This window comes from Hyperolius riggenbachi, chromosome 4 (genome assembly GCF_040937935.1).
Source record: "Hyperolius riggenbachi isolate aHypRig1 chromosome 4, aHypRig1.pri, whole genome shotgun sequence".
NCBI lineage: Eukaryota > Metazoa > Chordata > Amphibia > Anura > Hyperoliidae > Hyperolius > Hyperolius riggenbachi.
The window spans coordinates 262,001,836-262,026,251 of record NC_090649.1 but is presented as its reverse complement, the minus strand read 5'-3'; positions in this window follow the sequence as shown (position 1 = coordinate 262,026,251).

Here is a 24,416-nt window from a genome sequence, read left to right as displayed (position 1 = left end):
AAGGCTAAGGCCTACCTTGTTAGAGTAGGTCCTCTTTGCAGCTTTCAGTTCTCTATTCAGGGTATTTCTGGCTTCCCTGAACTCTTCTGGGGTGCCCGACTTGTGCGCCTCTTCCTTGATTTTCCGGAGACGTCGTAGGTTGCTGTTGAACCAGGGCTTGTATTTGGGAAGACTTTGAAGGTTTTGGTTGGAATGCACGCATCTTTACAGAAGCGAATGTAGGAGAGGACATTTTCTGACCATTCCTCCAAGGTGGATGCCTCCAGGGCCGACCAGTCAGTACATTTCGAGCATGCCTGTAGTCTCATTTTTGCGTCCACTGTCCACTTTTTCACAGTTCTAGTGGCGGGCTTTGTCGTCTCAAGCTGCCTACAGTAAGTAAGGATAGTAAGTAAGGATCAGGTGGATCAGGCAGTGATCTGAGTTCCCTACGGGAGAGCCTCGAGTGGCCTTGTAAGCATTTCTGAGGGCCGTGTAGCATTTGTCCAGGGTGTTGTGGTTCCTGGTGGGGCAGGTAATGTGCTGCTGGAAGTGTAGCAGCTCCTGTTGCAGGTTTGCGCTATAGAAATCCCCTAAGATGATAATGAGGGCCTCAGGGAAAGCAGTTTCCCACCCCGAGATATAGTCGCTGAGATAGATAGAGAGATAGATAAATAGATAGATAGATAGATAGATCTATCTATATACCTAGATAGATAGTATAGATAGATAGATATAACTTTATTATTTGCTGCTAAGGGCAGTATCCTCTAAAGTCGCCACAAAATTGCACGGAAATTACACACAAATTTACATGAAATTACGAATGGATTGTTCCCAGAGTTTTGCATTATGATTTTGCAATGTAATTGCTGATTTTTATGCAAAATTACATCTATGCGAATCACTACATTAAAGTCCCAGGGACACAGAGAAATGTGAAGTCTCTCTAATGTGGACATAAAGTCCATTCCCCTACCACCAGTATTTCTGAATCCTTTCCATGCTGCTATTGAAAACTAAAATAAATAAAAATAATCCTTCAATTGCATTTCATATTACTGTTTGCTTACTATAAATATTCCAGACTAATTATAGATATATGTTTTATATTTCTTGTAAGAGTTTGCATGATTTGAGGGTGGTTGTTTACTTACAGTATACTTATCGTGGTATTGTGGCCACAGCAATTTCGATCGCAAAAATAACGAAAATTAAAAGGCGTAGGGTGGCAGTTTATCTATCATTGGAAAGAGGAGTAAGAGAGCTTCAAAATGATATGCATCTTTCCATAGTTACATTGAATTACACAGGATGACTTTTCTCCAAATTCAGCAGCTCGATTCAGCACAATGCAATGAAATATAAGGCACTGCTCGGAGTCCCTTTAAGGGCTCTGCCTCTGACACAGGAGACCAGGGTACGAATCTCGGCTCTGCCTGTTTAGTAAGCAAGCACCTATTCAGTAGGAGACCTTAGGCTAGTCTCTCTAACACTGCTACTGCCTATAGGGCGCGTCCTAGTGGCTGCAGCTCTGGCGCTTTGAGTCCGCCAGGAGAAAAGCACGATATAAATGTTATTTGTCTTGTCTTGTCAAATGATGCCGTGCGCTGCTGATTGTCTTCAGAGCCAGGCTCTCCTCCTAGGTCCCCCTCCTGCTACTGTGCACTCTGCCACTGCCCACTCCTCCCTCCCTTCCCACAGAGAACCACAACTGCAGCAAGAATGATAGCAGCAGATGGCAAATGCTCACTCACCTATCCATGATCGAAGTGATAGAGATCCCATCATCTGAAACCCATCTGTCTCTTCTACAGTGCAGCCGTTCGCTCTGAACTTCCTGATTCTCAGATCAGACAGGAAGTAGTAAGTAGTAATAGTAGTAGTAACAGAGCAGTGGCGCTCTATAGGAGTCTGATGGGACCTCTATTGCTTGGATCGCAATAGGTGAATGCGAGTTATCTGGTGCTGTCATTCTGCCCCGCTGCGGCTGCCTTCTCTGCTGGACTATCGTATTCACTGGGATGGAGGCTGCATGGTGGCTGTCTAGTTTGGGAGGAAATCGGTTGTTCGGAGGTGGGGGTGATTATGTAATTCTGTCTGGGGAATGGCTTCCGGTTTGGCGGTGTCCAGAGCTTTCTGCTATTGCCAGGCTGGAGATGCAGGGGGAAAGTGCTGCTGCTGTGATATCTGGCGCCCTCTTCACAGGGGTGCCCCAGTCCCTGAATGCAAATGTCCCAGCCATTCATCTCTCACCCTGCATTTTGCTGCTGCTATTCCCTGTATTGTGCACCCACAGAGGAAAGCGGGCTGTTGCCCATAGCAACCAGTAGCTCGGCTGCCCCGGTGTGTGCGGCATGTTGCTGTGCAGCTGCATCTTCTGCTTCTATTACGACATGATGGGGGGGTCCAAATCAGTTACTTTGCTTAGGGTCCCATTTAGCCTTAATCTGGCTCTGCCTCTGGATACTACACTACAACAACAACAACAAATAACATTTGTAAAGCGCTTTTCTCCCGTGGGACTCAAAGCGCATAAGCATGGCTCCGATTATCGTGGTACAGAGGAAGAATTTTATAAATCTGGAAATGCCAGGCTAAACAGGTGGCTTTTCAGTCTGGATTTGAATAGCTCCAGGGATGGTGCTGTCTTTACTGGGTGTGGTAGGGAGTTCCAAAGAGTAGGGGCAGCATGACAGAAGGCTCTGTCTCCAGATTTTTTGAGGTGCACTCTGGGAGTGACCAAGTTTATAGAACTTGCTGATCTGAGGTTGTGAGAGGTGTGGTGCAGCTTCAGCAAGTCCTTCATGTATCCAGGGCCCCGATTGTGCAGGGATTTGAATGTCAGCAGTCCAATCTTGAAGAGTATTCTCCATTCTACTGCAGTGAGCGAAGGATCGGTGTAATGTGACAGTGGCGAGGCTGGTTTGTTAGCAATCTGGCAGCAGCATTCTGCACTAATTGCAGGCGACGCAGGTCCTTTTTGGGGAGGCCAGCATAAAGGGCATTGCAGTAGTCCAGCCGTGATGTGATGAAGGCGTGGACTAGGGTTTGAAGATCCTCTGGGGGAATCAGATGTTTAATCTTTGCAATGTTCTTCAGATGAAAGAAGGAAGATTTAACTACAGATGAAATTTGGTTTCTGAAACTCAATTCCCCATCGATTAGTACGCCAAGGCTGCGCACAAGGTTGGAGCTGTTTATGTCTGAATTCCCAATCCTGATTGGTGTTGCTTTAGGATAGAGCTGTTTTGATGGCGAGCACTGGCTTTGGACAAACAGGACCTCAGTTTTGTCAGCATTCAGTTTCAACCAGTTATCATTCATCCATGCCTGAAGCTCAGCTAAGCAAGAGTTTATTTTTGGGGTAGGGTCTGTTCCACCAGGTTTGAAGGACAGGTATAGCTGTGTGTCATCGGCGTAGCAGTGGTACGTCAGGCCATGTCGTTGGATAAGTGTACCGAGTGGCAACATGTAGATTGCAAACAGCAGAGGGGATAGGATTGATCCTTGTGGCACTACGAATTGTAGAGGTGCAGGTTTGGACATTATAGGTCCTAGGGATACTCTCTGTGTTCTGTCAGTCAGGAATGATCTGAACCACTGGAGGACTGATCCACTGATGCCACAGTACTCCTGCAGTCTGTTAAGCAGGATTTCATGGTCAACTGTATCAAAAGCAGCTGAGAGATCCAACAGGATTAGGATGGAGCATTCCCCTCTGTCCCTTGCCATGAGCAGATCGTTGCAGACTTGGATGAGGGCTGTTTCACAGCTGTGGTGTTTCTTAAAGCCAGATTGTAGAGGGTCCAGGATGTTGTTTACTGACAGCCTGGTTTTAAGTTGCAGATAGACAGACACTAAGCATCAGCTGCATCTGGCTAGGAGAAAGATTTGTTCCAGAGTCCAGACAAACAGCTTTGTTGCTCTTGCCTGCTAACTTGTCTGTTCCACGCTGACAGACATTCAGCCTGCCAGACCAATTGCCTCTGCATACAAATGTCCCAGGTCACCACCTGTTACAATGATTTCTCTAGTATTCAGGGCAATGCCCATTACTTCTTTAGCTTGTTTTGGGGGTATTATGTAGAAATCATTAGCTTTTGGGGCACAAACCTTATAACAACAATTTGATAATTCTGATTGTGAGAAGAAAGATGCCTAAGATTCTACTGCAAACAATGTACAATGCATGACCCCCCCTTCAGTATGGACCACCAAATGTTTTATCATTTAGTTAGGAAACTGATAGTAAGTCAGAAATTATTGCCAAGAAGTCTGTGTACTCCATGAACCAACTATAGATGTTCATCACCCTGATTTTAGCCCACATTACCCTGATCCCTAAGGCTTATCTCCCCTTAAGTTTAACCCCTTTTTGACACCTAACCCTGGTTTCTGCTCAATATTAAGCACTTCTTGATACCTAACCCTAACTTTTCTAAACCCAAGAAAAATAAGGACACCAAGAGCCCAATATAGTGTATTAAGTCTTAATACCAGGAAAGAAGTAGTATCAATCGAAATATATACTGTACTCCCAAACCAGGGTTACCACCAAGGTAACCACTGCAATGGCAGTTGGGGAGATTAGACCTGAACCACTCAGGTTAAGATGTCGCTCTCTGTAGATCGGAGAGATGGTGTAACACCCCTCCACCAAGGGTGCACTAGACCAGTGTTTTTCAACATTTTATTGGTATGTACCCCTTTTAAAACCTTGAATTTACCAAGTACCCCCTAGCATAGTAAACATTATCACAAGTACCCCTTGACAAATATATATTCAATTATAGTACATGATAATTGGTACCAAACAATTTCCAAGCCTTAACTATTGCTTTTAATTATCTAAAATACTATTTTGGTGTTGTCTATATAAGATTTATCATTTTTTAAAACTCAAAATTTGTTATTCTTGGTTAAGTAAATCAAACCCGAGTACCCCCTGGAACCATCAGAAGTACCCCCTGGGGTACGCGTACCGCATGTTGAGAAACTAGGCACTAGACTATAAACTGAAAAGTTTTAACAAAGGCACCACAATAGTATAAAAACGATTTAAATCTGTTTAAAAAGAGGCGGTATTGTTGGACTTACCTCCTCCAAGTAGACACCAAAAATCTGTCAGAGGCTTAGTTTTGTTACTGACCTTATTGTTACTGCTCCGTTATATTGCCTGAGGAAGCAGGATCACATCTGCAAAATGCGTTGGTGCTTGGCGTATTGTGAATAAATTGTTTGTTTAACCTCCCTGGCGGTCAATTGTTCTGCGGCTGCGTGTTTTTTTAAGCCTAATTTTTTTTTTATCATGTAGCTAGCCTAGCGCTAGCTACATGATTCCCCCCTCCCTACAGCCTCCCTCCCACCCCTCTGATCGCAGCTGGCGATCAAGCCCATCCGGAAATCCCGTTCTAAACGGGATTTCCTTCAGGGATTCCCCCGTCGCCATGGCGACGAATGGAGTGACGTAATCGACGTCATCGATGTTGTGACGTCACAGGGAGTCCCGATCCACCCCATAGCACAGCCTGGCGGCGATTGGCCAGGCTGCGCAAGGGGTATGCAGGGGGCCCTGTATTGTGCCGGGTAGCGGCGCATCGGCAGCAAGCGGTGGCCATCGACCCGAACACGCAGCGTTCTAAAAAAAAATTATGAAAATCGGCCTAGCAGGGCCTGAGAAATCCTCCGCGGCGGCTTACCCCGAGCTCAGCTCGGGGTTTCTGCCAAGGAGGTTAAACCAATGATTTTTGGTGTCTACTTGGAGGAGGTAAGTCCACCACTACCTCCTCTCTTTAAACGGATTTTAATCGTTTTTATAATATTGTGGCGCCTCTGTTAAACTTTTCAGTTTATTTTCTAAACCCAAACCTCTTTTTAATGCCTAGTCCTGGATTTCTAATGCTAACAACCAATTTAAGCTTTCTCATACCTTGTACCCTAACTCTAGCTTACATGACCTTGGTGAGTAACCTTAAAGGAAATAAATAAATAAAATGCATACATATAGAATGTAAGTTTCTTCCAGAGTAAAATGCACTATAAATTACCTTTTCCTTATGTTTCTGTCACTTACAGTCTGCAGTAAAAAGCTGGAAGCTCTGACAGATTTTGCACCAGCCCATCTCCTCATGAAAGATTCTCAGTGTACTTTTATTCTGTACAAATGCATTCATTACAAATGATCTACAAAGATGCTGACCAGTCTCCTTACTCATTTGCACACTGTTTGGCAGGTTGACTAAAAAAACGGCTGTTTAGTAAGTGCTTTTGTAAAGAAAGACATTTCATAGATTCCTCCATGAGAAGATGGACTACAGGATTTCAAAACCTGTCACATTTTCACTAACTACCATAAGTGACAGCAACATTGGGAAAAAAGTAATTTATAGTACATTTTATATACAGTAGAATACCTTTATAGTAAACTCAAAGGGGCCAGGAAAAGCAGTTTACTACGAGAAGTACTTTAGTACTGTATCTTAATTCAGTCAATATTTGGGAGTCATTTTTTTCTTTTCAATGCTTCAGGAAGCGAGCAAATACAGTGTCTAATCTAGATCAAAATGCACAGTGCTCAATATGCAGGGCTTTGCATGCAATAATCATGCAACACCTTGCACAGGAAACATAGGTATCACCAGTTAATGCAGGTACAGCACTTATAGTGTGCTAATCTGTCCACATTTCTGTGCAGTGTGGATGATACTTAGTTATTCCTTTTCCTTTTTTTAGTCCTGTTATTTTTATAATTAGTGAAGGTTCCTGTTGAGTCTTAAACAATGGCCATAACAGAAGGAGCCCATAGGTCTTCTGCAGAAACTATTGTCTGGCAGGAAGGAAAAATAATGAGACAGATTGGAAAATGTTGCCTTGTTGACAATAATCCATTGAAACTGGTGTCTGTGTGGTAATGCCACAAAGAGAGGTGAACAATATAGGTGGGGTTCCAAGTGCTGCCACCTCTCTGGACCACCAGAGGCCATAGTGGGCAGCCCTCCCCAGTGTTCTCACCAGTCACCACACTACACACCACAACTACCCAAATTAATTGCAAACACAAGGAAAAGCAAATGCTTTCTCACCAAGCATCAACAAGCTATTCAAATGGTGTGGCAGCAGGGGCAGTGCATGTAGCACATATCCAGCACTGTGGTAGATGTCAGCACTATATAAATACTAAATAATAACGATAAATCTCAGGTCCTCCATCCTTGGGCCTAATGTCACCATGCTACTTCTAGACACCTTCATGGGTAGCATTCATTCCAGACATCATCCAGCTTATTATGCCACCTTGCAATGCAATCTCCTGCTGTTTTATTTGTCAGAGACTGCTGCTAGTAGTGGGCTGAGCTAACACACAGCAGCACCATCTCAATCTCAGGTCCCGCTTCCGTGGCCTAATGTTTCTGCTGCCTTCTGTATGCTGTCTATCAGACAAAATTCCAATTTTTCTGCCATCACTTTAGCAGCAGTTTTCTGGGAAATCACAAGGACTTTCATAATGTTTTGCTGCCACTGTTCTCTTTCACTTCCCTGGCAAATTTGGTGGTTGTGTCATGTCATGTCAGGGGTCTAGTCCTGGGAAAAGAGGTGAGTGGACTCACCCCAACCCCGAAACCCTCCACCACCACGAAAAAAATATATATTTATATGTATGTATGTATGTATATATATTAATTACAAATAAGTTCAACGTCCAGCTGGGGGAGGAACGGACTGAGAAGGAGAGTTGATGTGACTGAAGAGCTCTGCAGTTCTCTTTCAGTTCGGAAGCAAAGCAGACAAGCAATACACAGCATGCAGACAGCCTGTCACTGAGCCTGCACTGCTTTCTCTTCAATGCTCTGCTTCCGAAGTGCAAGTAAGAAAATGCAGAGTCCTGCAGTCACCTCTTCCTCTCAGTCCGTACCTTCTCCCCCCCCCAGCTGGATCAGGCAGCTAGTTATTACTCTAGTCTATTTCTAGCTAATATATCTGGATACCTGCTGTAGAGAAGTATTGAGGAGTGGACAGAGGAAGAACTGTGACCCCCACAATGCTCACAAGTTGGAGGGGGCAGAGGTTCTTCCAAAATACAGATGATATGGCAGTGGATCCGCCAAAATAGATGTAATCTGGCAGCAGCAGTTCTCCCAACATACTCATAATCTGGCAGCGATTTCCCAAAAATACAGATAATCTGGCAGCAGTTCTCCCAAAAAAGGTGCCCTCAGTATAGGTAGCCAGGTCTATAGGTGTCCCAAGAATATGTAGCCAGGTCTATAGGTTTCCCCAGTTTAGATAGCCAGGTCTATAGGTGTCCCCAGAATAGGTAGCCAGGTTTTCCCAAAAGGAGGGGTGGCAGCGCAGTGAAGGGGGAGCAGTGGGCACAGTGGCGGGGAAGGGGGACGTCTTCCCCCCCTTCCTCACTTGCGGCTCCCCCTTCCTCGCTCCGCCCTCCAGAAATAAATTCTGTGGGCGGCTGGCAGTGGGCAGAGAACGACTTACCTCTTCCTCGTTCCCGCGTGAGAGGGTGCTCTGCATGCTGCTAGTCTGATCTGGTCAGCGGCATGTGGAACTTCCTCTGGTGCTTGGATCAAGGCAGAGGTGAGTCCCCGCCTGGCAGAGCAGGGACAAGGTCCTCCAGCACCCAAGGCTGAGACACCAAAGTGCGCCCCTCCACCGCTCCCACCCCAGCTGTCACACACTGATTGCTATTAGATTAAGAGGGCCACAGGGCCCACAACCTCCTCAACACCTTAATATCTAGTTATCTGGCTTGCAGTCACTGCTATGTATTCCCTTTTCTTATTTCTTTCTGCTTCATACACAATTAGGAATGACAGCTGAATGAATTGTGCGCCCCCTCCTACACTGCGCCCTGAGGCTGGAGCCTCTCCAGCCTATGCCTCGGCCCGGCCCTGCCGCCTGGTGCCGCCACGCACAAAACTTAGTCTGGAGGGGGGGCAAGAAAGGGGGAGCCCCAGGTGAGGGAAGGGGGAGACGTCCCCCCTTTCCCACCACTGTGCCCACTGCTCCCCCTTCACTGCGCTGGCACCCCTCCTGCTCATAGGGTGGCCAAATGGCTACCCTTTTTTGGACGCTGCCAAATTTCTTACAGAATTCACGGGCAGCTAAATTTGCATAAATATATTAATGGTATGCCCATAAATTTACGGGTGGTTGGCAACACTGTAGGGTAGACGAAGTCCACTGTCTAAAAAAAGTAGGTGGACATCGTCCACCCGCGTTTATGCAGGACTCGATCACTGTGTCATGTCATGTGACATGCTTAGCTATCAACAATTAATGTCGGCCCATTGACTTCAATGCAATTAGTGAAAAAGGTTCAGCAAAAATATGCAGAACAGCTCTGAAGTTTAAGGAAATTTTCACGAGGCTGCCAGAGACATTCTCACTCATCTCTAGTGGGAATGTATAATTTAACCACTTGAGGACCTAGGGCTTTCTACCCCTTAAGGACCGGCCACTTTTTTTCCATTCAGACCACTGCAGCTTTCACGGTTTATTGCTCGCTCATACAACCTACCACGTAAATGAATTTTGGCTCCTTTTCTTGTCACTAATAAAGCTTTCTTTTGGTTCTATTTGATTGCTCCTGCGATTTTTACTTTTTATTATATTCATCAAAAAAGACATGAATTTTGGCAAAAAAATGATTTTTTTAACTTTCTGTGCTGACATTTTTCAAATAAAGTAAAATTTCTGTATACATGCAGCGCGAAAAATGTGGACAAACATGTTTTTGATAAAAAAAACCCATTCAGTGTATATTTATTGGTTTGGGTAAAAGTTATAGCGTTTACAAACTATGGTGCAAAAAGTGAATTTTCCCATTTTCAAGCATCTCTGACTTTTCTGACCCCCTGTCATGTTTCATGAGGGGCTAGAATTCCAGGATAGTATAAATACCCCCCAAATGACCCCATTTTGGAAAGAAGACATCCCAAAGTATTCACTGAGAGGCATAGTGAGTTCATAGAAGATATTATTTTTTGTCACAAGTAAGCGGAAAATGACACTTTGTGAGAAAAAAAAAAAAAAAAAAAAGTTTCCATTTCTTCTAACTTGCGACATAAAAAAATGAAATCTGCCACGGACTCACCATGCCCCTCTCTGAATACCTTGAAGGGTCTACTTTCCAAAATGGGGTCATTTGTGGGGTGTGTTTACTGTCCTGACATTTTGGGGGGTGCTAAATTGTAAGCACCCCTGTAAAGCCTAAAGGTGCTCATTGGACTTTGGACCCCTTAGCGCAGTTAGGCTGCAAAAAAGTGCCACACATGTGGTATTGCCGTACTCAGGAGAAGTAGTATAATGTGTTTTGGGGTGTATTTTTACACATACCCATGCTGGGTGGGAGAAATATCTCTGTAAATGACAATTTGTTAATTTTTTTTACACACAATTGTCCATTTACAGAGATCTTTCTCCCACTCAGCATGGGTATGTGTAAAAATACACCACAAAACACATTATACTACTTCTCTTGAGTACGGCGATACCACATGTGTGGCACTTTTTTGCACCCTAACTGCGCTAAAGGGTCCAAAGTCCAATGAGTACCTTTAGGATTTCACAGGTCATTTTGAGAAATTTCGTTTCAAGACTACTCCTCACGGTTTAGGGCCCCTAAAATGCCAGGGCAGTATAGGAACCCCACAAATGACCCTATTTTAGAAAGAAGACACCCCAAGGTATTCCATTAGGAGTATGGTGAGTTCATAGAAGATTTTATTTTTTGTCAAAAGTTAGCGGAAAATGACACTTTGTGAAAAAACACAATTAAAATCAATTTCCGCTAACTTGTGACAAAAAATAAGATCTTCTATGAACTCGCCATACTACTAACGGAATACCTTGGGGTGTCTTCTTTCTAAAATGGGGTCATTTGTGGGGTTCCTATACTGCCCTGGCATTTTAGGGGCCCTAAACCGTGAGGAGTAGTCTTGAAACGAAATTTCTCAAAAATGACCTGTGAAATCCTAAAGGTACTCATTGGACTTTGGGCCCTTTAGCGCAGTTAGGGTGCAAAAAAGTGCCACACATGTGGTATCGCCATACTCGGGAGAAGTAGTACAATGTGTTTTGGGGTGTATTTTTACACATACCCATGCTGGGTGGGAGAAATACCTCTGTAAATGGACAATTGTGTGTAAAAAAAATCAAAAGATTGTCATTTTGACATACTACTTCTCCCGAGTACGGCGATACCACATGTGTGGCACTTTTTTGCACCCTAACTGCACTAAGGGGCCCAAAGTCCAATGAGTACCTTTAGGATTTCACAGGTCATTTTTGTTTCAAGACTACTCCTCGCGGTTTAGGGCCCCTAAAATGCCAGGGCAGTATAGGAACCCCACTAATGACCCCATTTTAGAAGGAAGACACCCCAAGGTATTCCGTTAGGAGTATGGTGAGTTCATAGAAGTTTTTATTTTTTTGTCACAAGTTAGCGGAAACTGATTTTAATAGTTTTTTTTCACAAAGTGTCATTTTCCGCTAACTTGTGACAAAAAATAAAATCTTCTATGAACTCACCATACTCCGTACGGAATACCTTTGGGTGTCTTCTTTCTAGAATGGGGTCATTTGTGGGGTTCCTATACTGCCCTGGCATTTTAGGGGCCCTAAACCGTGAGGAGTAGTCTTGAAACCAAATGTCGCAAAATGACCTGTGAAATCCTAAAGGTACTCATTGGACTTTGGGCCCCTTAGCGTACTTAGGCTAAAAACTCACCTCTTTTCCCTAGCCTTTGAGACTGCATAATGCAGGGTCACAGCGCTTTGAGTCCCCAGGGAGAAAAGCGCTATATAAATATTATTGTTATTGTTATTGTTATTGTTGTTAAAAAAGTGCCACACATGTGGTACCGCCGTACTCAGGAGAAGTAGTATAATGCGTTTTGGGGTGTATTTTTACACATACCCATGCTAAGTGGGAGAAATATCTCTGTAAATGACAATTGTTTGATTTTTTTTACACACAATTGTCCATTTACATAGAAATTTCTCCCACCCAGCATGGGTATGTGTAAAAATACACCCCAAAACACATTATACTACTTTTCCTGAGTACGGCGGTACCACATGTGTGACACTTTTTTGCAGCCTAGGTGCGCTAAGGGGCCCAACGTCCTATTCACAGGTCATTTTGAGGCATTTGTTTTCTAGACTACTCCTCGCGGTTTAGGGCCCCTAAAATGCCACGGCAGTATAGGAACCCCACAAGTGACCCCATTTTAGAAAGAAGACACCCCAAGGTATTCTGTTAGGTGTATGACGAGTTCATAGAAGATTTTATTTTTTTGTCAAAAGTTAGCGGAAAGTGACACTTTGTGGAAAAAAACCAATAAAAATCAATTTCCGCTAACTTTTGACAAAAAATAAAATCTTCTATGAACTCGTCATACACCTAACAGAATACCTTGGGGTGTCTTTTTTTCTAAAATGGGGACACTTGTGGGGTTCCTATACCGCCCTGGCATTTTACGGGCCCAAAACCGTGAGTAGTCTGGAAACCAAATGTCTCAAAATGACTGTTCAGGGGTATAAGCATCTGCAAATTTTGATGACAGGTGGTCTATGAGGGGGCGAATTTTGTGGAACTGGTCATAAGCAGGGTGGCCTTTTAGATGACAGGTTGTATTGGGCCTGATCTGATGGATAGGAGTGCTAGGGGGGTGACAGGAGGTGATTGATGGGTGTCTCAGGGGGTGGTTAGAGGGGAAAATAGATGCAATCAATGCACTGGGGAGGTGATCGGAAGGGGGTCTGAGGGGGATCTGAGGGTTTGGCCGAGTGATCAGGAGCCCACACGGGGCAAATTAGGGCCTGATCTGATGGGTAGGTGTGCTAGGGGGTGACAGGAGGTAATTGATGGGTGTCTCAAGGTGTAATTAGAGGGGGGAATAGATGCAAGCAATGCACTGGCAAGGTGATCAGGGCTGGGGTCTGAGGGCATTCTGAGGGTGTGGGCGGGTGATTGAGTGCCCTAGGGGCAGATAGGGGTCTAATCTGATAGGTAGCAGTGACAGGGGGTGATTGATGGGTAATTAGTGGGTGTTTAGGGTAGAGAACAGATGTAAACACTGCACTTGGGAGGTGATCGGACGTCGGATCTGCGAGCGATCTATTGGTGTGGGTGGGTGATCAGATTGCCCGCAAGGGGCAGGTTAGGGGCTAATTGATGGGTGGCAGTGACAGCGGGTGATTGATGGGTGGCAGTGACAGGGGGTGATTGATGGGTGGCAGTGACAGGGGGTGATTGATGGGTGATTGATAGGTGATTGACAGGTGATTGACAGGTAATCAGTAGGTTATTACAGGGGAGAACAGATGTAAATATTGCACTGGCGAATTGATAAGGGGGGGGTCTGAGGGTAATCTGAGCGTGTAGGCGGGTGATTGGGTGCCCGCAAGGGGCAGATTAGGGTCTGATCTGATGGGTAACAGTGACAGGTGGTGATAGGGGGTGATTGATGGGTGATTGATGGGTAATTAGTGGGTGTTTAGAGGAGAGTAAACGCTGCGCTTGGGTGGTGATCTGATGTCGGATCTGCGGGCGATCTATTGGTGTGGGTGGGTAATCAGATTGCCCGCAAGGGGCAGGTTAGGGGCTGATTGTTGGGTGGCAGTGACAGGGGGTGACAGGGGGTGATTGATGGGTGATAGGTGATTGGCAGGTGATTGACAGGTGATCAGTGGGTTATTACAGGGAAGGATAGATGTAAATAATGCCCTGGCGAATTGATAAGGGGGGGGGTCTGAGGGTAATCTGAGCGTGTAGGCGGGTGATTGGGTGCCCGCAAGGGGCAGATTAGGGTCTGATCTGATAGGTAACAGTGATAGGGGGTGATTGATGGGTGATTGATGGGTAATTAGTGGGTGTTTAGAGAAGATAACAGATGTAAACAATACATTTGGGAGGTAATCTGACGGCGGGTTTGCGGGCGATCTAATGGTGTGGGTGGGTGATCAGATTGCCCGCAAGGGGCAGGTTAGGGGCTGATTGATGGGTGGCAGTGACAGGGGGTGATTGATGGGTGATAGGTGATTGACAGGTGATCAGTGGGTTATTACAGGGAAGAACAGATGTAATGAATGCACTGGTGAATTGATAAGGGGGGGGGGTCTGAGGGCAATCTGAGCGTGTGGGCGGGTGATTGGGTGCCCGCAAGGGGCAGATTAGGGTCTGATCTGATAGGTAAAAGTGACAGGTGGTGATAGGGGGTGATTGATGGGTGATTGATGGGTAATTAGTGTGTGTTTAGAGGAGAGATCAGATTGCCCGCAAGGGGCAGGTTAGGGGCTGATTGATGGGTGGCAGTGACAGGGGGTGATTGATGGGTGATTGACGGGTGATTGACGGGTGATTGACAGGTGATTGACAGGTGATTGACAGGTGATCAGGGGGGATAGATGCATACAGTGCATGGGGGGGGGGGGTCTGGGGGGGGGTCTGGGGAGAATCTGGGGGGTGGGGGGGTGATCAGGAGGGAGCAGGGGGCAGGGGGGGGGTATAAAAAAAAAATAGCGTTGACAGATAGTGACAGGGAGTGATTGATGGGTGATTAGGGGGGTGATTGGGTGCAAACAGGGGTCTGGGGGGTGGGCAGGGGGGGGGTCTGATGGGTGCTGTGGGCGATCTGGGGCGGGGGGGGGAGAAAATCAGTGTGCTTGGTGCAGACTAGGGTGGCTGCAGCCTGCCCTGGTGGTCCCTCGGACACTGGGACCACCAGGGCAGGAGGCAGCCTGTATAATACACTTTGTAAACATTACAAAGTGTATTATACACTTTGTATGCGGCGATCGTCGGGTTAACATCCCGCCGGCGCTTCCGTATGGCCGGCGGGATGTTGCGGCGAGTGAGCGGCGACAGGCGGAGGCGGAGGATCGCGTCACGGATGACGCGATCGCTCCGCCCATGCCCAAACAAGGACCGCCGCCATTTGTCAATACGGCGGTCCTTGCGGCGTCTGCTTCCCGGCCGCCATTTGTCTATACGGCGGTCGGGAAGTAGTTAAGAAAACATGTGTCAACCCTTCAGTGCAAGTTCTAGTGATTTTTTTTTTTACAGTATAGTGTGTACATTAGGGATGCTCGTTCGGATTTCGCGGAAATGCAATTTCCGCATTTCTGATTGGAAATTGCATTTCCGCTTTGGAATTCGGAAATCGGTAATAGAAGTGCGGTAGGTGGATTTTTGCAGAAATTTTCGCAGAAATTTTCCGCTGACTTTAACATTGATTTTCTCAAAAAGTACAAGGTCTTTTTTTAAAGATTTTCTTCCTCTTTTTCCCACTCTTCTGCTTAACAAACCCTGAAAATGTGTTGTTTCTAGCACCTACGTAGGCTTTGCTATTAACCGCTTAAGTCGGCGGAAATGTAAAATGCACAAAATCTGTATTACCATATGCGGTATGCTGCTGACTTTAAAGGTTAATAGCAAAGTCCCCATAGCTGCTAGAAACACCAATTTTTCAGGGTATGTTAAGTAGATGAATGGAAACAAGAAGCAAAACAAAATTAAAAAAACACCCTGTACTTTTTGAGAAAATCAATGTTAAATTTCCACGAAAATCCACATCTGAATGCGGAAAGCGGTAGCGGAAAGCGGTAGATGTAATTGGCAATGGCGGAAAATTGAAAATTAGCAATTACGACCATCCCTAGTGTACATGTATGTGTGCAGTGTGAAATGTGGGGCTGTGACAAATACATAAATAAACAAATAACATCCTCACACCACACATCAGCCTCATTAACCTCACCATTACACCAATGGACCTACAGGACCACTTTAGCACAAAATAAAACCGCTAAATCTTTTCTGAATTTCCACCTTCATCTAAGGACTTGGCAAAGGCTGGTGGTAAAATTAATTTCCTGCAGCTGGTGTTGACATGGCGAGTCATATCAGCTGCCTCTCCCTAGGGCAAGTCCTGGCAAAGTTTATAAACAAGGCCAGAGTCAGCATCAAGAAGTCAGTTGAATGGAAAAGCTTGCAGAGGCTGGTTCTCTTCCACAAACTTTTCAACTTTCCATGGCTTTATCTTTGATTTTATCTTTGAAAGAGTGAGGGCTTGCTGTCTAGTAAATTACTTTAAATTATCTGCATGTATATAGCACTGGCATCTCCCACAACACTTTACAGTCATGCCACTAACATCGTTATTACAGTTAATATATGGCAACCTTAAACCATCCATCAATATCAGTTTGATTCCAATTGTTGGTAAACAATGCAAAGCACTAAAATGTGACCACATTACACTTAGTTTTTTTCTTACTATTTAATCTTAGGAAACTTATATATAGCTGCACTACCATACAGGTTTTTCCATCTTGTTAAAATATTCAGGGAACTAGTATGTAAACCTATGTACATATATTGTGTTTGAACATAATATTAGTAGTACGGAGCATGAGAGTTGTTTTATTTGTGTACCATATTCTGAAGGCCTTAGGCTGAGGCTCTGAGCTTTGACAAGCCATCACAGTAACCAAACAGCTGGCTGATATCATGTATGATGAATGGGCTTTACAGTTTATTGTCTCAAGATGAGGCTCATACATCTTGGAGACATTCTTCATACATTTATTTACTGATTTATAGTGAACAAGTATTCTACCTTCTAATAATCCTTGTGATTCTCCACCCAGTCAGAAGACTTTCTTATTTATGATTTTGTATTATGTGCTACAATATATTCTTAGTTTATAATACAAAATATTCGGAGCCCCTGTGCGGTCCTAACCTTCCATCACCAGAACGCTGATTTTTACAGGTATATGAGACGAACAACTGAAAATTGCTTATGACCAGTGATAAGCTGCCAGCTCACATGAAATCAAACTTGTAGTAACATTGCTGTCTCTCTTTTTATGGTATAGAAGCAAAGTTTTACCATTTTGACTTCAAATACATTTTTGCAAAGTTGAGCTAAAGAGGTCTGTGGAGAAACCCTATTTTTGCAGTGCATCTTGCTACTTGCGATCAGCAACTGCCACCTTACAATTCACAGAACTTTAAAGCAATCCTGAATTGAAAACAAAAAAAACCCTAAACATAGATACCTACCTCTATGGTGGGAAGCCTTGGATTGTCCAAAAGCTTCCCGAACCCAGATCCCTCTACATGCCACTGTTCCGGCACTGGGTCTCTCTTAATCTACTGTTTGTGAACATGGCCATGGACGAGCACATCAGCACTGGGCATGGGCAGGTACAGTCTACACATGCCCAGTAGGGAGAAGCACATGTGCACAGGCTTCCCTGTACTGGGATTGTGTTGAATGCACTCCCACATGCCCAGTGCAGTCTTGCTTGTCCATGGCTGTGCTCCTGGCCAGAAGAAACCTACCTGACCCTATGGGTCAGTTAGGTTTAGAGGGACCCAGCTCAGAAATGGTGGGGTCTATGCAGAGGTTCCTCAACTATGGAGGTAAGTATCTATCTTTTGTTTTTGTTTTTTGTTTTATCTCACTTTAGCATTGCCTTAAGATTTATGAACGTTTCTCAGAAACTTCCAACTCTGATTACCTCTCTCATTATATTTTTAAAATCAAGCATTTTTGCCAAAAAATCTTAGCTAGCACCCTTTATTTGCTTATACAACCTCAGAGTTCAGGGTCAGTGGAGATTTGTATGTTACAAAAAATTCCCAAAGCAGGTAATTTGGGTGGAACTTTGGTCACGTAGATTGCAAAATTAATTGTGGCTATAGTGGCACTGCAGGCTTAGTAAGTAATATTACCAATATTCTACTAGCAGCTTCACCAGATGTCAAATTACCGGATGCCCTTTTTCATCATATTTGAAATTCCACCCAACATAATTGCTAAATTCCAGAATGCAGGCAATACTTGCCTACTGAAGTACAGTAGAATCTCCAGCCTGTAATACAATGATGAGAAAAAGCATCTGAAAGCATTTGCATATTTCTTGATTTATTGCACAATTTTAAAAGTTAATGTGAGATTGGACAATAGGGAACCTGATTAAACAAGTCATAGTTTTTACATTTTTACTTTGTGTTTTTGTCTTTTGAGGGGGAAAATGGTTATCCAACACCCAAATCAACTATGAATAAATAATTGCCCACCATCTTAAGCCGCATCTACACGCGTAGATGCGGCTCCGATGTTCCTTATCAATCGACTCGATTGATAAGATCCGACAGGACGGATCTCCGCACCGCCGATTGCCTGCTCGCTCCCCGCGAGGGGACAATGGCAGGGAATCGAGCGGAAGATAAGCGGTGCCGGTGGGGATGAGCGGGAAATCGAATCCGGCGCATGCGCGGCGAGCAGGGACGCGGAAGAGGCGATCCGGCGGCTAATCGAGCCGCCGGATCGGAGCCGCATACTACGCGTGTAGATGCGGCTTTACTCCATCAAATTAGTGTCCAAATTGAATAGAGTATGAAGTTCAGTTGAATGAACACAGCCTTGATGGCAGCCAATTCTGTTCCCTTTTATTCTTTATACAAACTGAATTGTACCATATAATTCAGTGAAATCGTAATGCAAGAATTACAGTGAAAACCTTTTGAATACATAATACAATGATTATATATATATATATATATATATATATATATATATATATATATATATATATATATTATACTTGTTAAAAGGCCCGCCTGTTAAAAAATGTCATGTACTTTTCTACTATGTTTTTGTCCCTTACAGTAGGTAGTAAAAATCTGATAGACCTGACAGTTTTGGACTAGCCCATCTCCTTGTGGAGAATTTTCAATATTTCCATTATTCTTTACAAAAGCACTCCATGGAAAGGACCTATACAGAAATGCTGGCCAACATCCCTATCCACTGCAGTCTTTAGAGAAAGCGCTTTTGAAAATAAAGAAAAAGAAGAAAATTCTTCATGCGGAGATAGACTAGGCTAAACACATGTCAGATCTGTCAGTGTTTAAAGAGACACTGAAGCGAAAAAAAATATATGATATTATGATTTGTATGTGTAGTACAGCTAAGAAATAAAACATTAAGATCAGATACATCAGTCTCAATTGTTTCCAGTACAGGAAGAGTTGAGAAACTCCAGTTGTTATCTCTATGCAAACAAGCCATTAAGCTCTCCGACTAAGTTAGTCGTGGAGAGGGCTGTTATCTGACTATCTCAACTGTTCTTGGACTATTTACTTTTCCTCTGCCAGAGGAGATGTCATTACTTCACAGACTGCTCTGAAAGAATCATTTTGAATGCTGAGTGTTGTGTAATCTGCACATATTATAGAATAATGCAATGTTAGAAAAAACACTATATACCTGAAAATAAAAGTATGAGAATATTTTCTTTGCTGCTAATCTTCTAGTAATTATTCATAGTACACAACCAATTCATTATATCATATTTTTTTTTTTCGCTTCAGTGTCTCTTTAAAGCCCATTGTAAGTGACAGCAGTGCAGAAAAAAAATAATTTATAGTGCATTTTACTCTGGAAGAAAAATGTACATTTTATACATATTGATACATGTATTTTAAATTGTACACATTTTTGTGATTTTTTTGGTCCTTTAAGTTCAGATTTACTGTGAACCTGTAGTGAATGACCTATGGAATTTCTTGTCTTCTCTGCTGTCAGGAATGTTTCTTTCAACCACACACAAGTTTTTGTAACTTCTTATAACTTATCATGGAGAATTGTACTGCCGTCTGCCGTCACCAAATTACACAGAGATTGTGATTTGTAAAACTGGTTTATTGATCCATCTATGAAAAAAAAAAACCTGAATGCAGACATGCTCTAAGTTGGTCTGGCACAATATATGCTCATGCTTATTTCATGGTGCCTAATGTAACTTTAGGCAAACTTTAAATATACATTTTTTTCCTGTAAGTATATAATTCCCTCCTATTCAGAAGACAGGGAATACATTATTTTCAGTGGTTGTGCATGTCTGTCTGCAATGTTGTGTTGTCAAATTTCCTAATTGTTTGTTATCTCTGGAAATTAACAGTCTCAACTAAGCTAAATGTAACTCTCTCATTTCAGATAAAAAAGACATCTGTGTCTTACAGCCAGTTCCTTGATAAAAAAAATAGCAATTTTCTTATCTTTTGATAAACAAGACATTAATCATGTGTGATTGACAAGAAAAGGAAGGCTTTGTGATCACCTAGGTATGCCGTGTTTTAGCAGTAACTTGGGAAACAATTAAAAAGGATATATTCTTTTGATGACAGATGTTACAAGGCAGAATAGTATGCCATCCCAAGAAGCACTAACACAAGTAATTAAAATGCTTATGAAAAGTGTGTAATGGGAGAACGAATATGTCTTCAAGTCCCAATCCAGTCTTTAGAGATCCACCCTCTACCAGGCATGGGAAAGGCTATTGACAAAATCAATATTGCTGTTTTAGTATAAAAGCTGACTTTTCCACCATAGTGTGGATTCTCCAACTTGTGGCAAACCAGCAGAACCAGTAATCACATATATGCAGAAGAAGGCACTCATAAAAAACAATCAGATATTTGCATAGAAATCTAACTATTAGTAGCCTTAACCACTTCATCCCAAAGGCGTTTTTACCCTAACAGACGAGCAATTTCCACCTTTCAGTGCTCACCTCTCTCATTTGCCAATAGCTGAATCACTACTTATCACAATTAAATGATCTATATCTTGTTTTTTTCACTACCAATTGGGCTTTTTGGGGTTGATATTTGTTTTTAGTAATTACTTTATTTTCTATGCAATTTAAAGGGAAAAACAAGGAAAAAATGAAAAAGTACACTATTTCTTCAATTTCATCCCCTATAGTTTTAATATAAACACTGCTACTGTACATAAAACCCACACATTTTATCTGCCTATTTGTCCTGGTTAACACAAGATTTTAATTAGGTCCCTAGTACAAAGTATGGTGACAATATAGTATTTGGAAATAAAGGTGTATTTTTTGTTTGGTGTTTTTTTCCCACTATTTTCACATGCACATGCATGGGAATGCACATGCACGTGCGGAAGCGCGCACGTGCACGCGCACAGTGGCAGCAGCACTGTCTGACTTATAAAAATGTCCTGGAGCTATTAAGAGGCTCTAGCAGGATGTTTTGAAGTCAACTTGTCATTAAGTGGTTAAAGGACAACTGAAGTGAGAAGAATATGGAGGCAGCCATATTTATTTCCTTTTAAGCAATACCAGTTGCATGGCAGCCCTGCTGATCAATTTGGCTCAGGAAGTGTCTGAATCACACCAGAAAGAAGCATGCAACTAATCTTGTCAGATCTGACAATAATGTCAGAAACAACCGATCTGCTACATGCTTGTTCAGAGTCTATGGCTAAAATTATTAGAGACTGAGGACCTTAAGGATAGCTAGGCAACTGGTATTGTTTAAAAGGAAATAAATATGGCAGCCTCCATATCCCTCTCACTTCAGTTGTTCTTTAACAAATCTTTAATCAGTTTTACCAAAAGTTTTATATAAGTATTAGGATCTTTAAAGATGTTTTGACAGGGCCGGGCCGAGGCAGAGGCGAGAGAGGCTCCAGCCTCAGGGCGCAGTGTAGGAGGGCCGCACAACTCACTTAGCTATCATTTCCTTATTGTGTTTGCAGCAGAGAGAAATAAGAAAAGGGGATACATGGCAGTAACTGCAAGCCAGATAACTAGAGATTAACCACCTTAGCGGTATGGACGAGCTCAGCTCGTCCATTACCGCCAGAGGGTGCCGCTCAGGCCCTGCTGGGCCGATTTTGATGAAATAAAGAGCAGCACACGCAGCCGGCACTTTGCCAGCTTCGTGTGCTGCCCGATCGCCGCCGCTCTGCGGCGATCCGCCGCGAGCAGCGGCGAAAGAGGGTCCCCCCAGCCGCCTGAGCCCTGCGCAGCCGGAACAAATCGTTCCGGCCAGTGCTAAGGGCTGGATCGGAGGCGGCTGACGTCAGGACGTCGGCTGACGTCCATGACGTCACTCCGCTCGTCGCCATGGCGACGAAGTAAGCAAAACACGGAAGGCCGCTCATTGCGGCCTTCCGTGTTACTTTTGGCCGCCGGAGGCGATCAGAAGAACGCCTCCGGAGCGCCCTCTAGTGGGCTTTCATGCAGCCAACTTTCAGTTGGCTGCATGAAATAGTTTTTTTTTTATTTAAAAAAAAACCTCCTGCAGCCGCCCTGGCGATCTTAATAGAACGCCAGGGTGGTTAAGGTGTTGGGGGCCCTGTGACGCCTCTTATGCTGGGAATACACGGTTAGATAGTTTCTTATCAATCGAGCCGCTGGTGGCTCGATTGATAATTTCCAAGAGGTCCGATCAGCGAGGCGCTCGATTCCCCGCTCGATACCCGCGGGCGGACAATGGGAAGAAAACAAGCAGAAGATAAAGAACGCCAGTGGGGACGAGCGGGGATTGATCCAGGCGCCGGCGGGGACGAGCAGGGATGCGTCGGGATCGAGCCAGCGGCTCGATCAGGCGCAACTATCTAACCGTGTATTCCCAGCATTAGTCTAATAGCAATCAGTGTGTGATGGCTGGGGTGGGAGGGATAAAGGGGCGCACTTTGGTGTCTCAGCCTTGGGTGCTGGAGGACCTTGTCCCAGCTCTATGTTCTGCTATTTTAAAGGACAGCTATTGTGTAACATGCACTATAAATTGTTTTTTTCTCCCTATGTCTCTGTCACTTACATTAGGTAGTGAGAATCTGACAGATCTGTTTTGGACTAGTCCATCTCCACATAGGGGATTCTCAGTTACTTATTTATTTACAAAAGCACTCACTGAAATGCCGTTGCTCATGTCAATTCAACTGCCACTGCCAGAATAGTGTGCAAATGAGAAGGGAAAGCTGTCTGACATCTTGGTATAGATCCTTTTCAGTGAGTACTTTTGTAAAGAATAAAGGTAATATTGAGAATTTCCCAAAATATGTGAAATCTGTCAGCTTTGTACTACCAATTGTAAGTTACAGAAACATAGAAATAAGTAAATTATAATTTATTTTACTTTGGGCGATGGTCATCGCTGGGCCTGGGGAGGTGAGTAATGCCTGGCTACCTACTGTATATTGAGGACACCGAAGCCAGTCTGTCTATACTGGGGATACCTATGCCTGGCTATCTAAACTGGACACTTATAAAATGGCAAAACTTCTCTGGTCCTTAAAGAGAACCCGAGGTGGGTTCTAAGAATGCTAATTGCACACAGAGGCTGGGTCTGCATATACTGCCCAGCCTCTGTTGCTATACTGATCCCCCCACAGGCCCCCCTGCGCTCTGCTTACCCCCCATAAATCATATGTTGAGCTGTTGACACACAGCATGTCACAACTGGCTGTTTGCCTTCCATCTGTCACTCTCGCCACTCCCCCCGCCTCCTCCATAGCTCCGGTCCCCACCCGCGTCCCTTCCCTCCAATCAGCGGGGAGGGAAGGGATGCGGGCGGGGACCGACGCTATGGAGGAGGCGGGGGAGTGGCGAGAGTGACAGATAGAAGGTAAACAGCCGGCTGCATGTCGACAGCTCAGCGTATGATTTATGGGGGCACAGCAGAGCGCAGGGGGGCCTGTGGGGGGATCAGTATAGCAACAGAGGCTGGGCAGTATATGCAGACCCAGCCTCTGTATGCTAATTCGCGTTCTTAGAACCCACCTCAGGTTATCTTTAAGGGGGTTAATATGCCGATCCTTAAGTAGTTACATCATTAATTTAGTGCCATGAAACTTTGTTGATGTGTGTTGATGTACTAAGTATGTCAGCTTTTGCACTGCCTTACTGCATGATCCTTGCAAACTTGGATTAGTAATTTGACAGTTCAGTCATTCTGAAAAGGTTTTGGTCTGTGTTAGAGAAAAGTTTAATTGGATTGGGTATTGAAACAGACTTGCAGTTTATATTTTTTAAAAATGTTTTCTGCTAAAAAAAAATATCAACCGAAGAAGATATTTCTCTAGCTAGTTCTCAGGCTAGTTTCTTCAGAAACATACGGATATCTTCAAGTGGGCAATAGAGAGCTCCACAAACAATACAGACAGCATCCAAGACAATATAGTGAGCCTTTTCTACCTGAATGACTTGTTTATTGACACAGAAAGGGAAAGTGTGTTGAAACGGTAATAACCCACATTGTAAGCCTTTACAAACACAGGAGAGGTTGTTTTCAGAATTTATTTAAAACAGATTGCAAGCAAGAGAAAAGGCATTTAAAACGAGTTACAACAACTGTTATAACTTGGCTACTGAAACATTTACATGAAACATAGGGCTTGATTCATTAAGTTGTGCTGCTAAAGCAGCACAGCTTAATTGGAGTAGTGTGAGTTAAAAAAACTTCTGCGCACGCTATGCGCTGTAGTGCTGTGTAGCATGTGCTCCTAACTTACATGCGCTCATTTGTATGTACCGTCCACTCCATTAATCCCGCCCTGAGCCCCGTCGGGTCCAGTAGCTTTTTA